General features: G+C 49.6%; 1 protein-coding gene across 1 annotated transcript in view; it reads left to right on the plus strand.

Annotated features, from left to right (window-relative positions):
• Positions 1-2,223: 2,223 nt before the first annotated feature.
• Positions 2,224-15,962, plus strand: part of ALPK1 (alpha kinase 1) — a 348,019-nt gene continuing 334,280 nt past the window's right edge. The window contains exon 1 of the mRNA XM_085641431.1: positions 2,224-2,345. The gene's annotated coding sequence lies outside the window, so the exon portion shown is untranslated. The remainder of the gene's footprint in view (positions 2,346-15,962) is intronic.

A 15,962-nucleotide genomic window follows, 5' to 3' on the forward strand; every position in this document is an offset into this window, starting at 1 on the left:
ACATTTCCTGTTCATGTTACCTGCTCGAAGCTCCAAGCACTGCCACGCGTCCCACTTTCAATTCATCGTTTTCACCCATTGTTCATGTTGTCATAAGCCCCTCCCTCCCCTCCTCATTCTGTCCCAGTTGAAAATTCCCCACTCCCGTCAGTGCCTCATGCAAGCTGAACATGAGGCGACATCACAGTGCGCACTCCCTGTTAGTCCCTTGTTTGTTTGGTGAAACACTTCTCACCCAAGTTTACTGTATTATATTGTGAGTTGCCGCCAATGTCTGTGCCCGGAGAACGAACAGCCTACACCACAGGAGGTGCAGAGGTGTGCCTTACACCCCTGTTGAGATGGCTTCAACTTTTGGCGAAGGCCGGCGACGAGATCCTACACGGGTTTGCAGGAGGTCTGGAGCTGGGAAAGTTGCCTTTGTTTCCGGAAGCTCTCAGCTTTTGAAATACTTGGGCTAGCTAGCTGGAGGTCATTTGTGCAACTGCAACATAAACAGTCACAGCTGCTCTGGGCAATTGCTCCCTCCCAGGCTGTCTACTCTGCACTGGTGCAAAAAACGGCTTAGAAGGCAATGAAATAAACACAAGTGGCATCTAGATCATAAAACAACATAACCTTTGCACCGGACATTTACAACTTTCAGGAGGTTTGTGATAAAAATCCTATCGTTCTAGAAGCCTTTCGAATTCGGCGCTACTGAGCGAGTATTTCTGTGGGACTTGTACATATCTTGAAATTCAGAATTCACAACTCTGTTGTAAGCCACCATCAATAGCAATCTTGCAATGCTGTACGTGTACTTGGCACTACATTGCGTACATTTTTTGTAAGGCGTATTAAGAAATTGGATCACAGAAGGAAAATGTTAATGATGCCCTCAACCCACTTACGTTCCCCCAATCACCTCTCCTTTATTCATGCATTTTTAGACCTACTCTGAATGTTGCTTAAGTAGTAAGAACCGTATCTAAATATTCTTTAATTTTTTGATTGAATATGTAAGACGGTGATGTGTGTGCATTTTGTCCATAACTTCCAGGTTACATGTCAGGTTACATGTCTTAATACAGGAACGACAAAACACAAACTTTAATCAGTCAGAGCAGAGGCACAGCATTTTGTTCAGTATGATGATGCCGGCAACCCTCATCAACGTTAGACATGTTTTTATAGGGCATATGAATGGCAATAGCAGTATGCAAATACGATCACTCCACTGCAAAAAAAACAACAATAAAAATTGTCATTCACAACAGCAGCAGCTCTAGCTTTCACAAATGCGAGACCGATTGCATTGTAAATGCTTGCTAAAACAGGGCCTGGTAGTACGTCTTCTTTGTTTGCTTTGTATTCTTATTCAATCTAATAATCTAAAGTTGTTAAGAGAGTAGTTACATCTGACATCACTTTTAAGGTACATGTGTGCGATCAATAAATGTATTATTCATATCATTAAACATTGCGAGGAGCCTTCAGCTGTATAAAAAAGCAGAGATGTTTTAAGGCATGGGCAAAGAGGGCTCTGGCCCCAGCCTTTCAAGCCGGCCTTTAGAGCCAGCTCTGTTCTACAGAGAGTTTTGCCTTGATAACCTTTAATAATTCTTAAACAGATTGTTGTAAATACTGCTTAACATTTAATTCCCTTTCAGTGTGGGTGATGTGTGAGACTGTATTATAGATAACTTTTGTGTTTATCTTTCATGCAACATCCACAAAAAAGTTTCATTTAGATCGAAACAGAACTTCACATATGAGAAATGGGAGGGTGTCACAGAAATTATTTGCAGTAATATTAGTGAGCTGCTGCGTTAAAAAATTGAAATCATGTCACTATCCTTGAATATTAAATGTAAACACATTTAGAATTTGGATGAGTGTGTCTGTGCACTGTCAGTGACCTGGCCAAAGAGTGTCTCAAAGAGCTGAAATTGGATCATAAATTCAGAGCTGTTCCGAACACGGCCCCAAAACATGTTTGGCCCAGGGCCCCCCAAAATTCTTAAGTTGTCCCTGTAAAAAGGCTAAACCTGTTTGTGAAAACAGGACAGTAGAATTCCCTAAACTCTGTTCAGACGCTGAGATCCCGATGACTGCTGCACAGCTGAGAGGCGTGGCTGGGGATCTTGTAACAGGGATTGGGGAATCCCACATATACGTCACACTTCGCACTTCTGCTTCCTGTCCAAGCTAGTGAACTGTCAGCTTCTGAGTTCCTAGAACAGGGCTGTGTTGTGCTGCTCGGCTTCCAGTGTATGCGCTCCGCTGGAAAAAGTGCTCATCCTATCAATAATTCCTGCCGGACGTCGTCCTGTTTACGTCAGCGTCTGCGCGTACGGAGCCAGGTCAGTTTCACTTTCGAAATCTGGACTATAATACTCCCACAGTTCTGATAACCTGACCGTAATGTCAGCTAAAAGGGTTATTCCATGTATTACCCTCAGGAACCCGCAATTAGGAAAACGATTATTCATGGTTGTGTGAATGTAAATTATGAGCGAATCTCTTCTTAAGTATCGACAGAGCATTGTGTTTTTACGTGTGTTTCAGTGCTGTTTACTTAAAACCTTTGTATGTGTCAATATTCATCCCAAATGATGCCTCCTTTACTTTTGTGCCCTCGCTAAAAGTCTATGTCCTGGAGACAGCACAAGTTTGGATGCCACACAATGGAGGTGGGTCCGTAGCCACCTTGTTTGCATAAATGAATTTACCTCGAGTTAATTTCTGTTTCACCTTATCCTTTACCCCTAAATGTTCCGATAATTTGTGTTTTTACTCACTCCATGAGCTCAGTTTGGCTGTGGACGTTGCTACCTTTGTTTCATATAGGGAAGCACATCAAGGCACTTGGCATGGTGTACAAATGTACTCAAAGTTCTGATATTGGTTGTGCGAAGAATGCTCACCATCTGTATGTTACAGATTTGTGTCAGTGACACACTTTTTGAGGTTGACTGAGTCTGGCGTGTGTGTCCCGTGCTGCTTGACGTTTTTAAAAGATCTTTTTTTTCTCCATGAACATGTCATGGGAACAAAATATACAAAAAATAAAAAAAACGGAGAGTTACCGAAAGCCACAGTGTCTCCATCCTTGTGCTGCATAAACTTGAAGTTTCAGAGGCACCTGTGCTGTACTCAGTGCTTCCATGTACCATGCATCAGGTGTTAGACTAACGCATTTCAGTTTGGTACTCCGCATTACAGCACTGAAATGCATTGTCACGCATAATGTCTCAGCTGTCACTGTAGCGCTGTCTGGCTAAAAAATCTGTTGAGTATGGCAGCTGGCAGCGCGCTGTGTGCGCGCTGCTCTTGCAGGCTTTGGACTGGCTCACGGGTGAGCTATTAAGGCTACTAGCAGGATTCACACTAACACTGCTAAGATATATCATTTTGATTCCCCGCGTCGCTCCGGCTCTCACTGACTGACAGCCAGCCCAGTCAGGTTGTGTACTTCAAGTTGGTGCCGCGGGGGAACGTCACATCCAGCTGCCAGAGCGGTAAGTTTGTGGAGGAAAGCGGCAGCTGAAGAGTGGCTTGCGGGCAACGCCGCACATGTATTTCAATTATGGGACATGCAGCGTCACACTGCCTGCTGCAGGCATCTCGCACTAGCCCCGCCTGGGCTGATGCGTGCTATCAGCCGTTTTGCCCTCTCCAGTATTCAATAATGCCAGAGCTGAGGGAGTCGGAGAGGACTGAGTGACCCGGGTTGCGGTGGCCACCACCACAGTCTGTGTTTCACTGGACAGCCAGCTTGGAGGGCTACTATTACTGAGGTGGCCGGCAAACCGGAATTGCCGTGCCTCGCGGTGACTCACGGCCTAAGTGAGCCTGCAGCCACTGCCTTGGAGAGAGATGCTACCTCAGCAATTATTGGAGTGCCACCAGCCTCTGTGTGTTTAACACAAAGAATGGCAGCGCGCGATCAAGCAGCTGCAGCCTGCTGTCGATGCCTGCAGGTGTTAGTACTCTAAGGTGACACTGCGGGATGTTTTTAATTTCAAATATCCAGCTGGCCTGGGACCCCAGTTACTTATTTCATATTTCTGCTGGGATTCTTACTGTGCACCAGGCAGAATGCTTGTGAACACTGCAAAGCACTTCAGTTCCATCCCAGGCTATTGCTGGATGGATGAACTACCTATGACAACACTTCAGCTGTTGTCAGGGGAGCTGTGGTACGAATAACAGTTACTAGACTGGATTACCCAAGAATGAGTCATTCTGTCTGTGTGTGATTTAAACTGCTCTGACACCCTGCACTGGTATGAGCAGCACTATAAAACAAATAAACAGTTTGTGAGAGAGGGATCGAAGAAAGTTAGAGTGCTTTACAAATGAAAAACCCCGTCCAGGCGGCGAGCACTCCCTCCCCACTCCCCCATGTTTGTTGCCATCGCTGCGCGCTTTTCCCTTAATTAGTACTTGACCACTTCTTGGTGCCTGAAAAGGTCGCAGTTTTATTTTCACAACAAACATTTTGTTAACAGGAATTCTTCATATTTCAAATTTCAACACTCATGGTCTTATTATAGTCCTTCAATGACCATGTTTCATTTTTATCTATTGTTCATCATTTTTTCTATTCGCATTCTGGACCCAGCCGCCTCAATTGCCTGGGAGAGGAGAGAGGGGCCCCAATCCCTGTGTTTCGATTCCCGGGTCTAGGCTTCAACTTGCTACCGATTTGGAGGGTGTCCCTTTCTGGGCATGCCCGGGCTGCAAGTGCCGTCCCGCTCGTCCTGTATCCTTTCGGGGCCCTCCCTTCTCCCAGCGGTCTCTGCCGTTTGGCATCCCAAGGACCTTACTTGAGCATCTACTCTATTTTCTTGCGGCTGGGTCCTCGTCATCTTCTCCGTCTGCACCCCTGCCGTACGGCATCCCCGGGGTACTGCGGGAGTGTCATCTTTGTTCTTTGTCTGGCGGAACGCCGCCCCATGGCTCCCCCAGTGCCCCTGCCGTGAGTCATGACAAGGACACCATGCGAGCCTTTCATCTATCTCCTAGTAATTTTGTTCTCTACTAGGTTCCTCGTGTCAGCTCCGCCACGCTCCCTACGGTTTTTTGATCGGAGGGAGCTCCCCCCTTAGCTCGACCTAGCCTCGCGACCTACTTGCCCCCTCCTAGCTCGAATATGCCCACGATGTTCCGCGTGAACTTGTCTATTCCTGTCCCCGAGTGGTATACCCCCTCCTCCAGGTGTTACTCCAACTACCAGTTTATCAGCCCATGCTGTCTGACGTCCACCCCGGGGCCTTGCATGCTTTGGCCCTGGTGGTGTGTAGCTCTCCTCTGGATTTTTCTATGCCTTCTAGCTTCACCTTCTCCACTATGCTCAGTGTGTGGAGCAGGTATAATGGACTAGCTTTTCGTAATTGACACTAGGGGAATTGGTTTGCCCATTTTTGCCACCAGGCTGGTTGATTGGTGGCGTGCGCCTCAGCGCAAATTGAAGGAATATGTCGTTGTGCCGTTGACCGTAAGCGAATGGTCATGCCTCTCGCGGGCAGGGCTTCCCTGCCTCAATTCGCAGAAATCCCTCCCTATGCAGACTAATTGTTTCATTGCTAGCTAGAGCCGCACCTGTATTCTGTCTCCAAGCACATCTCTACTACCCTTCCGCCGCTAGGAAGGACGTATACCCCACTTCCCGTCCGTTTACGTGGTATTTGGAGCTGTATGGTCAACATTTGCTTCCTTTACCACCTCCGCCCTGCTTTTCTCCCTAGTTCAGTCGGGCGTTCTGCTGTTTTTCTAGGCCAGATTGGTGTACTTTTTCTTACGGGGGCCCTCCTCTACCCGAAAAGCGGATACCCCCCGGGGCCTAACTTGACCATCGCCTTGAGCCTGGTAGGCTTTTGTCCCGCCCTGTTCGGGTCCTGCTCTTCTCGAAATGTCTAGTCTTTAATATGACACCAAGAGTTGGGTTGTCCTACACACCTCGGGAACACCTCGCTCGCACTGCCTGTCTGCCCCACTATACCTGGTACCACCACTATGCTTATTTTCTGCTCTGATGTTTCTTGCCAACTTGTCTTTTATCTGCAGTGACCTGCAACTCCCAGATCTTTGTTTAGTAACGAACGAAAATCATACTGTTTTACTTGTATAACTGAATACCATAGCCCTGGAACATCGTCTGAGACAAACATCTCTCAAATATTGTTTACTGCACTATTGCCTCATTGGATGTAGAATTTCTATTAACTCCAATGGGGCGATATATATTTGTTAACCATATCTTGCACACCAACTTTCTGTGAGATGATCCTCTTGCAACGATAAGCCGGTTGCGCATCCGCTGGACACTATACCTCTGGTTTGTTCTTAGCTAAGGAAGGTCTCTCAAGAGCCAAACCCCCCCCCTGGGTACACCATGTAAGTGTGTTTATCGCTGATGGTTTGGTAACTTAAACCGGTGGTACTGGTTGATTCTTTTCTGAATGGTATTTTGTCAGGTACTGGGACTTGTGAGGTAGTTGGGTCATTTGTCATGCTGTGTCACACCAGCATCGAATTTGTTGTCAAGCTTCACAACCAGGTGCTTTAACGCTGACCTTGTTAAGCGAGCCAACCGTTGAACCCTGCTATTTATCTGCTGGAGGTGGATGGATTGGTTTGGCCTTGCCCCTCCGGTGAGGCACGGCAGGGTGGGCACCTTGCGGCATAATGCCGCCATAAAGACTCTTGATTCTGGGCGCTAGCCTGTCACAGCAAGACCCAGTCTTTAGTTGTCAATCCCCATGCACGGAGCCACTAGACTTGCCTCTGCTAGGGAATGTTTGTCCCCAATGTACCCAAATTGGTTTCACAGGCGTGTCCCTGACTGAGGCTCGGCTGAAGCAGTTATTCACCGCCCCGGCACTGGTTGTCTCCTCATAAACATTGTGGAAGCGGTTTCTATGATTAGCCAAGTTACGGGCCCTCCGCTCCTGACTGCGTCACCCTCTGTTTGTGACACATGCTTGCCTCCCCGTGCGTCCGTGCGTAGTGCCCAACCCTACTCACTTTAGCTTACTGGGCTAACTGCGCACCGGGTTAATATGCCTGCTGCAAAGCACGTTTACCAAGTACATTCCAGACTGTGTATGATGTAAACGGCTCCGCAGATTACTGCTTTCGAAAAAGATACATCCTTTCGTTACTTGCGATTTATCCTTAAAGTCCCCATGTGGCATAGCGAGCTATTAACTTTCCTCCCAGAACTGCATAATCCCCGCCATATTCACCTTATTATAGCAACCCTTAATGTTGCAACAGGGTTTATTTTTGCCATAGATCGATTCTTATCTTTAAAGAAAAGCTCCCGCCTATGCTGTTTCTCTTCCGCCTCTGCGTGCATGCTTCTCCACCCTGAGCACTCATAAACTATACTGCCTACCGGTCTGAATGACCTGTGACTCCTACCCTTTCCGTCCCTTGGCTTATGTGTCCTTTCCTATACGCGGATTTACTCCTATGATTGATTGCCTTTGACAAAGCATTCATGCCCGCTGTTCGTAACTGCTATACCATCTCCATTCCTTGTAAGTCGTGTGCGGTGTGAAGTGCTCGGGCCCCTATCTTGGTATGGTAGGGCGGTGCGACCGGTGCCACCGCACCGGGTGCTGGCTTCCTAAAGGCGCCGTGTTTGAAAGTTTAAGCTTTTTAAGCACCTGCTGCAGCGTTTCTCAGCGTTTCTTCCCGCCGGCAATTACCCGGCCTCACATAATTGTCAAGAAAACTCGTGTGATTAATTCTCTTCCTGGCGAGAGAACAGTGCTTTGTAAAGTTGAGGATTTGACTTAGGTGAATGTAGTGCAGAGGGCTAATATGCCTGCTGCAAAGCATGTGTACCAAGTAGATCGCAGACTGCATATGATGTAAACCGATCAGCAGACTGCTGTGTTCAAACGAGACATCTTTTGTTACTTGGAATTTATAACTTAAAGTCCCAATATAGAATAGTGAGCTATTACTTTCATCCCGGAACTGCATATATACCGCAACATATAGATTATTAGCACCTTCATTACTGATGCAAAAGGGTTACTTTGGCTAGAAATACATTCTTATTATTCAATAAAAACTCCCAACTATGCCGTTTGTCCGGCTCTGTGTGTATGCTTCTCCACACCAAGCGCTCTTAAACTATACTGCCTAACTTAAAGTCCCAATTTAGAATCGTGAGCTATCGACTTTCATCTCAGCACTGCAATTAAACCGCAAAATATACATTAGAACATTCATTAATGTCGCAAAAAAGGGTGGTTACTTTTGGCAGAAATCGATCCCTATTATTAAAGAAAAACTCCCAACTATGCCGTTTCTTGTCCGACTCTGCGTTCGTGCTTCTCCACGCCAATCACTCTTAAACTATACTGCCTACCAGTGTGGGTGACCTGTGACTCCCACACTCTCAGACCTTTGGCTCATGTATCATTTCCTATCTACGGATTTACACCTATTGCTACAGGGTGCTAGTGAGAGAATCCGTGGTGGGGGCGCCAACGAACATTGTTGCCCAGGGCGCCACCAGCTCTAAAACCGGCCCTGTCTTCTTCCCAGAGCCGTTCACAGAGACTGGACCCCGGCCGGGGAGGCTCTGGACTGTTTACCGGGCTCGAACCTGTCCCACCCTTTCGCGGTCGACCCACCACAAGTAAAGTTACATTCTTTCTGCGAACAATGCCGGGTGGGGGCGCTCAGCGACTGTTAGTAGGCTGGCCGCAACCCTTTCTTCCCAGATTGAGTCGGCCGTACCCCTGCTTCGCGCAGCCCCGCTCCTTACCTTTTTCTTTTAATTTTGCTTCCGGGCTCGCTAAGGGGGCACTGCCGCCCGCACCAGTCTTCCTTCGTTCGGGGGCACCGCCGCCCGCACCGACCCCCGCGTGGTTCGTGTACACCAGTTGCGTGCTCAAAATCTGCAAACCGCCCCGGGGTCCGTTTTCGCGAGCACCGCTGTTCTGACTTCAGGTGCCTCCGTGGTGGCGGTACCGGCATACAGCCCAGCATTGCTCCAACTCCTCGCCAACCACTGGTCGTTGCTCCTGTTGCTCCGGGCACCACCGTATTGGCTCCAAGTGCCCTTGAGTCCTGAATCTGTGGTGGACCCTGCCCGTACCCTCGCCGACAGATGGGGCAGGGGTGATGGCCGCATATTTTCTTTCCGACCAACGGCGCGAAATGCCATGTAGCGTCCTTGCGTCCTCTTCTCCGGTCCGGTCGGTCAGCTTCCCCGGCATTCCTTTCTGCCTTCGGTGTGGAGGCTCCTGCGCCCGCTGCTCCCTTTCTTCCGCGGCTACAAACTTCCCGTCGCCGGTTCGTGCTCGTGCCCGGTTTCCCCCGCCACTCTGCAGTCCCCATCGCCTGTGAGCGCGGCCCCGTCGGCCGGAAAGTCGCCTGGAGGGTCCTTTGTCCGGCCGGTTTTTGGCGCGAAAGCTCGATGATCTCCGCAGGTACGCCCAGCCGATACTTCTTCTCTTCTTCTTTTGCGGGGGGGAAATTTGCAATGTGGTTTCCCGGGCCGTTGGCCCTTCTTAACCCCCCCCCTTGCCTATCTTTCTCGCCCCCTGATTGGGGGAGGAGCTTCCTTTGTTTGTGGGCCTATCCATGCCCTCCCCGGCCTAGCCGGGTCTTCTAATTGCGGGGGGCGTGGCGTGGGGGGGTCCCGCCGCCGGCCGGCGTTTTACCCGGGCCTTCATCGGGTCCGGCTTTGCCTTCCCCGGCCCGGGTCCTTAGATGATGTATGGCATATAAAAAATACTACACAATGGTGTTGGGCCATTTACAATGGACAAAGAGCATTAAAGTAGAAATTACAGCAGCCACAATAAAGTAACAGCAAAACCATAGGTCAATTGCAGCAGTTTTAAGATCTTCTTAGAGTTTTTCACTGCTCAAATGGGTGCAATTTCTGACATTTATGTGCTTCTCTCATCTTCATTGCTTGGTTTTGCTCGTGTGAAAGTGTCACTCATAGTCGTTGAAATGTCACTCATAATTTCACTGAAATTATGAACATGTCACACATAAGCAATCTGAAACCATGACAGCTATGTGTACAATAGGAAAGGAACATTCATAACATATCGCAGTTCCCTTTTACAGTAACATTACTAGAGGTGGGCTGGTTACAAATTAACAGGGGGAGCCAAGCCAAGAGTCTGACTCGTATCTTAAGCCCATTCACAAGCCGAGCCCTGAAAATGTTTGCTATGTAAACCACATAAAAAGCGTCACTTAAAATATGACTCGCCTTTAAACATGAACCATGCCATACTGCTACTCTTCTACAATTAGGAAATACAGCTCAATAGCCTTTCCACAGATTCCTCATGTTAATCAGTGCGAGAAGCAGGCCTCACAGTACTGAACACACCATCCAATGTTATTCACTACTAGGGCATGTAGCGGACACATGAACATGCCCTACCTCTTCCCTACACCGCACCATGCCCCCAGGGAGTACTCCGATGTAGCGAGAGACATGCAGAACTTGGCAAGTATCTTTTAAATGCCAAGCTGAGTAACAGTAACCCCGCCTTGGCAAGCCTGTGGTACATTTGAAGAGCTACCTCTGTGGGTGGCACAACCAGTGCTGCAGGCCCCTGTAGCAGAATTTGAGTTTTATGCCTTGGGTATATGTCTTACCACTGGACAACGGACTTATAGCTAACTCAAATCAGCCAATCATGTATACACCAATCACCTGTATGTGTATGTATATGACAAGCATAGTGCTTTGGCACTAAATGGTAGTGTCAAAGTACTCAAAATCCTAAGGCTAGAATGTAGATCAGCAGAAAACCAGGAGGGACAAAAGCAAAAAGTCGAGGTAGAGCATCCTAAAAAAGGCCATTTCGAACAGCTTTGTAGTAGATGAAGCAGGCTTTCATTAGTATACCTGCAGAGATGGCAGTGGTTATTGGGCCAGGGCTGCTTCCAAGAAGAGACTAAGCCCTTGGAAGGAAAGACGCCTAGGCGGACAAGCATCAGGTCATGTTTCTTGGCCGCAGAGAAGTGCCGAGGACATGACTGCCTATCCATGCAGTTTGCACATAAATGTGATCTTATCGGAGGTGTGGGATAAACACTTGACTGCTCTGTTGGTAGTTTGTTTGAAAGCGGCATTTTCCATAGGTGAATGTATGACGTTACATTGCATACATTCACAACGCGGTAGTTTACATTGCGTTCGTTACAACGCAAGTTGTTACAACGACTTGCACTTGAGGCACTGGGCTTAGGAATAATATGATTTACTATTCCAACTCCAGTGTGCGGAACAGTAGGGAAGGTGTTGGAATAGTAAATCATACTATTCCTTAGTGTAGAGCACCATCCAGCGCAAGTCGTTGTAACGACTTGCGTTGTAATGACTGCTGTTGGACTTGGCCCTTTTGGCAGGTTCACCCCTGAACTTTTTTGCCTTAAGCTCTAACATAGTGGTAGTGATTTTTGGCCTCTGCGCACTTTAGCTCTGTGGTCCAGTGTAAAGTGCGTGCGCACTCTGAGTGCGTGTGGTGAGATTGGCCTGCCCTCCCATCGGAATGCATGGGGGATATGTGTGTCCATGGTAATTCCTGGTATGAGAGGAGTGCAGGGTCGAGTTTGGTATGTGCGAACTCGTGAGAATAAATGCTGCGCAATGGTGTGCGCAGATTTATGGTGACTGGTGGAGAAGTGCCACTTTTAGAAGTTGCAAAAAGAACTATTGATGGACAGAATGCAGAACAATGTCATACATTCACCCCAGTATAGAGATCTGGGCCTAAATCCATCGTTTTTTTGCTCACCATGCCATTCCAGTTTGGACCCAGCCATATGCTAATCAGTCTTGACCCTGTGCCCAATGGGAACAGTCCAGCCCGAACTGCCAGGCCAGGTCCTCCCTGGACTGGGAACAAGCATCCTAGGACCGGTTTCGGGGTTTCACCCCTCTTCAGCCAGGATAGCTTGATTCCAGTGGCATGGAGAGCATGGGACTCATGTCTGAGCATACCCGTCCGACTCGGGGTGACAAATGCAAAAAGAACTATTGATGGACAGAATGCAGAACAATGTCATACATTCACCTCAGTACAGAGATCTGGGCCTAAATCCATCGTTTTTGTGCTCACCATGCCATTCCAGTTTGGACCCAGCCATATGCAAATCAGTCTTGACCCTGTGCCCAATGGGAACAGTCCAGCCCGAACTGCCAGGCCAGGTCCTCCCTGTACTGGAAACAAACATCCTAGGACCGGTTTCGGGGTTTCACCCCTCTTCAGCCAGGATAGCTTGATTCCAGTGGCATGGAGAGCACGGGACTCATGTCTGAGCATACCCGTCCCATTCGGGGTGACAAATGCAAAAAGAACTATTGATGGACAGATTGCAGAACAATGTCATACATTCAACCCAGTACAGAGATCTGGACCTAAATCCATCGTTTTTGTGCTCACCATGCCATTCCAGTTTGGACCCAGCCATATGCAAATCAGTCTTGACCCTGTGCCCAATGGGAACAGTCCAGCCCGGACTGCCAGGCCAGGTCCTCCCTGGATTCGAAACAAGCATCCGAGGACCGGTTTCAGGGTTTCACCCCTCTTCAGCCAGGATAGCTTGATTCCAGTGGCATGGAGAGCACGGGACACACGTCTGAGCATACCCGTCCCACTCGAGGTGACAAATGCAAAAAGAACTATTGATGGACAGAATGCAGAACAATGTCATACATTCACCCCAGTACAGAGATCTGGGAGTAAATCCATCGTTTTTTTGCTCACCATGCCATTCCAGTTTGGACCCAGCCATATGCAAATCAATTTTGACCCTGTGCCCAATGGGAACAGTCCAGCCTGAACAGCCAGGCCAGGTTCTCCCTGGACTGGAAACAAGCATCCTAGGACCGGATTCGGGGTTTCTCCCCTCTTCAGCCAGGATAGCTTGATTCCAGTGGCATGGAGAGCACGGGACTCACGTCTGAGCATACCCGTCCCACTCGGGGTGAAAAATGTAAAAAGAACTTTTGATGGACAGAATGCAGAACAATGTCATACATTCACCCCAGTACAGAGATCTGGGCCTAAATTCATCATTTTTTTGCTCACCATGCCATTCCAGTTTGGACCCAGCCATATGCAAATCTGTCTTGACCCTGTGCCCAATGGGAACAGTCCAGCCCGAACTGCCAGGCCAGGTCCTTCCTGGACTCGAAACAAGCATCCGAGGACCGGTTTCGGGGTTTCACCCCTCTTCAGCCAGGATAGCTTGATTCCAGTGGCATGGAGAGCACGGGACTCACGTCTGAGCATACCTGTACCACTCGGGGTGACAAATGCAAAAAGAACTATTGATGGACAGAATGCAGAACAATGTCATACATTCACCCCAGTACATAGATCTGGGCATAAATTCATCGTTTTTTTACTCACCATGCCATTCCAGTTTGGACCCAGCCATATGCAAATCAGTCTTGACCCTGTGCCCAATGGGAACAGTCCAGCCCGAACTGCCAGGCCAGGTCCTCCCTGGACTGGAAACAAGTATCCTAGAACCGGTTTCGGGGTCTCCCCTGGGGTGGCATAGTGAGCAAAAGAATGATGGATTTAACCCAGATCTCTTGACTGGGGGGGATGTTTTGATTTGTTCTGCATTCCATCCATCAATGGTGTGTCTTTTGCTTTCTCGCCCTAAGTGCACCAGGTATGCCCAGGCGTGGGCCCTGGGCTCACTGTGTCACTGGAATCAAGCTATCCTGGCTGAAGAGGGGTGAAAGCCAGAAACCGGTCCTAGGATGCTTTTTTCCGGTCCAGGGAGGACCTGGCTTGGCAGTTCGGGCTGGACTGTTCCCATGAGGCACAGGGTCAAGACTGATTTGCATATGGCCAGGTCTAAACTGGGGTGGCATAGTGAGCAAAAGAATGATGGATTTAACCCAGATCTCTTGACTAGGGGTGAATGTTTTGATTTGTTCTGCATTCCGTCCATCAATTGTGTGTCTTTTGTTTTCTCGCCCTAAGAGCGCCAGGTATGCCCAGATGTGGGTCCTGGGCTCACTGTGTCACTGGAATCAAGCTATTCTGTCTTTTACTTTTAGAAGTTGGCATTTCTGTGTGCTGTGTGTCTGCCTGCCTGCTGTGGAGTGCATGTCTGGCTTGTGATTGACAGGTGCTGGATGGTGTGGGGATTTCCAGGAGCCAGGGTGAGTCAGCCCCGTGGTGAATAGAGAGATCTGAATGCAGATGGGAGGGAGGAGTTGCACCTGAGACCTGAATAGGACTGTGCCTTCCCTCCACAATGCTGTCTCCGCCCCCTGTGGTGTGTCTGAGCACCTAGCCCCCACCTAACAAAGGAGAGAGGAACTGAGCAAAACAAAGTGCTCCAAAGCTCCCCCAAACCAGTTCTGACTGGTATCCCCAAGCCCTGTGCCGTGTCACAAAGGAAAAGGGCATATAAATATAGGGGCCCATGAAGTTGTTCAGTTCTGTACTGGTGCTGTTCCCTCGGTGCGTGCTGCTGCTGGGGCTGAAGGGGGGCTGGCTTGCCTCCCTGGACTCTGCCTTGCCTTTGATGACTGGAAGACTTTCCTGGCTGGGACATATTTTATTTATCCAGGACTTTCTGTTGCCCCAAGAAGTAGGAACATGTGGGCCTTGGCAGCGCTGTGCTGCATGAGGAGGAAGAGGGAATCCCCAGTGTAGGTATTCCCCCCGTGATGCCGATTTAGCGGGTGCCCACCCCGCTTATTTGTATATTTATCTGCGGGTGCCCACCCCGCGTTACTGCTGCTTATCTTCATCTTACCTGCGGGTGCCCACCCCGCGGTATTTGCCTTTTAGCGGGTGCCCACCCCGCTTTGTGTTATTAATTAAGCGGGTGCCCACCCCGCTGTATGTTTTTAAATTGCGAGGGAGCCTACCCCTCTTTCCGCCAGAAGAAACGAGTTCACCGCCTCGGGCCCGATCGGCCCAACAGGAAGTCAGGCGGTGTGATGCCTGACATGGGGTGGGACTTCCGCTTCCCAAGGGAATCCCCGTGCCCACGGCATCGCAAAACGAAAGGAAGAGTAAGGAGGAGGTGTCCGGGGCTCCCGTGAGTGAGGGAGAGCCCCGTGGCCGCCAGAAGGAGAAGAGAAGCGCTGTGGCAGTTCGGATGGGCTCCCGAGGTGAAGGGAGAGCCCCTCAGGTGCCGCGTTGACCAGAGATGCCTGCACCCGCCACACTAGAGAGGACCGGGCGAAGAGGAGCAACCGTGAGGAGAGAGCCTCCCCTGCGCAGAGTCGGTGAGTGAGGGCTCTAAGGGAGGCGAGAGAGAGACACCAGTGCCGGTGCCGACCTGCTGAGCGGCCCCGCTTGACAGTGGGCCCCTCCAACATGGGGCATCCTTTATTTTAGGAGCCAGCGCGCTCCATTGGGGGCATGATTGTTCTAAGCGCCGGTGCGCTCTAAGAGGGGCATATTTTGTCGTGGGAGGGCCTAGAGGGGCCCGTGCTGTTCCGCGTGGTGGCCATATGTCCTACAGCTGCCCCGTTTGCTAGAGGGCAGCTGCCACGTTTTGGGGGCATGTTTGTAGAGAGCCCCAGCGAGGTCCAGAGGGCACAGTGGTGCCAGGGCCCTTTCCCTACTCACAGCTGCGCCGCACCAGCGCGGGCAGCTGCAACGTTGGCAAATTGATTCAAAGGGCACCAGGAGTGTCCAGGCTGCATTTTTATAATTACAGCTGCCCAGCAAATAGTGGGCAGCTGCACCGTTTAGGTCTTTCTTTGCTTTAGGGGACATGTTGAAGTTAGGAGTGAGACGCACTCCTTCGCCCCCATTACTTTCACAGCTGCGCAGCACTTAGTGCCAGCTGCTACGTTTAGGCCTGCGCTGATTGCTCACCCTTGACTTCCGCTGCTTTGGCAGCACACCCTGACTCTTGGGACATAGAGCATTTGAGCCCCCTTTTTGGTGAGATGGCCAGTTGGCCAGGGGGACTGTTAGAATTGTAGG

Source organism: Triturus cristatus, chromosome 2_2 (assembly GCF_964204655.1).
Source record: "Triturus cristatus chromosome 2_2, aTriCri1.1, whole genome shotgun sequence".
NCBI classification, from domain to species: domain Eukaryota; kingdom Metazoa; phylum Chordata; class Amphibia; order Caudata; family Salamandridae; genus Triturus; species Triturus cristatus.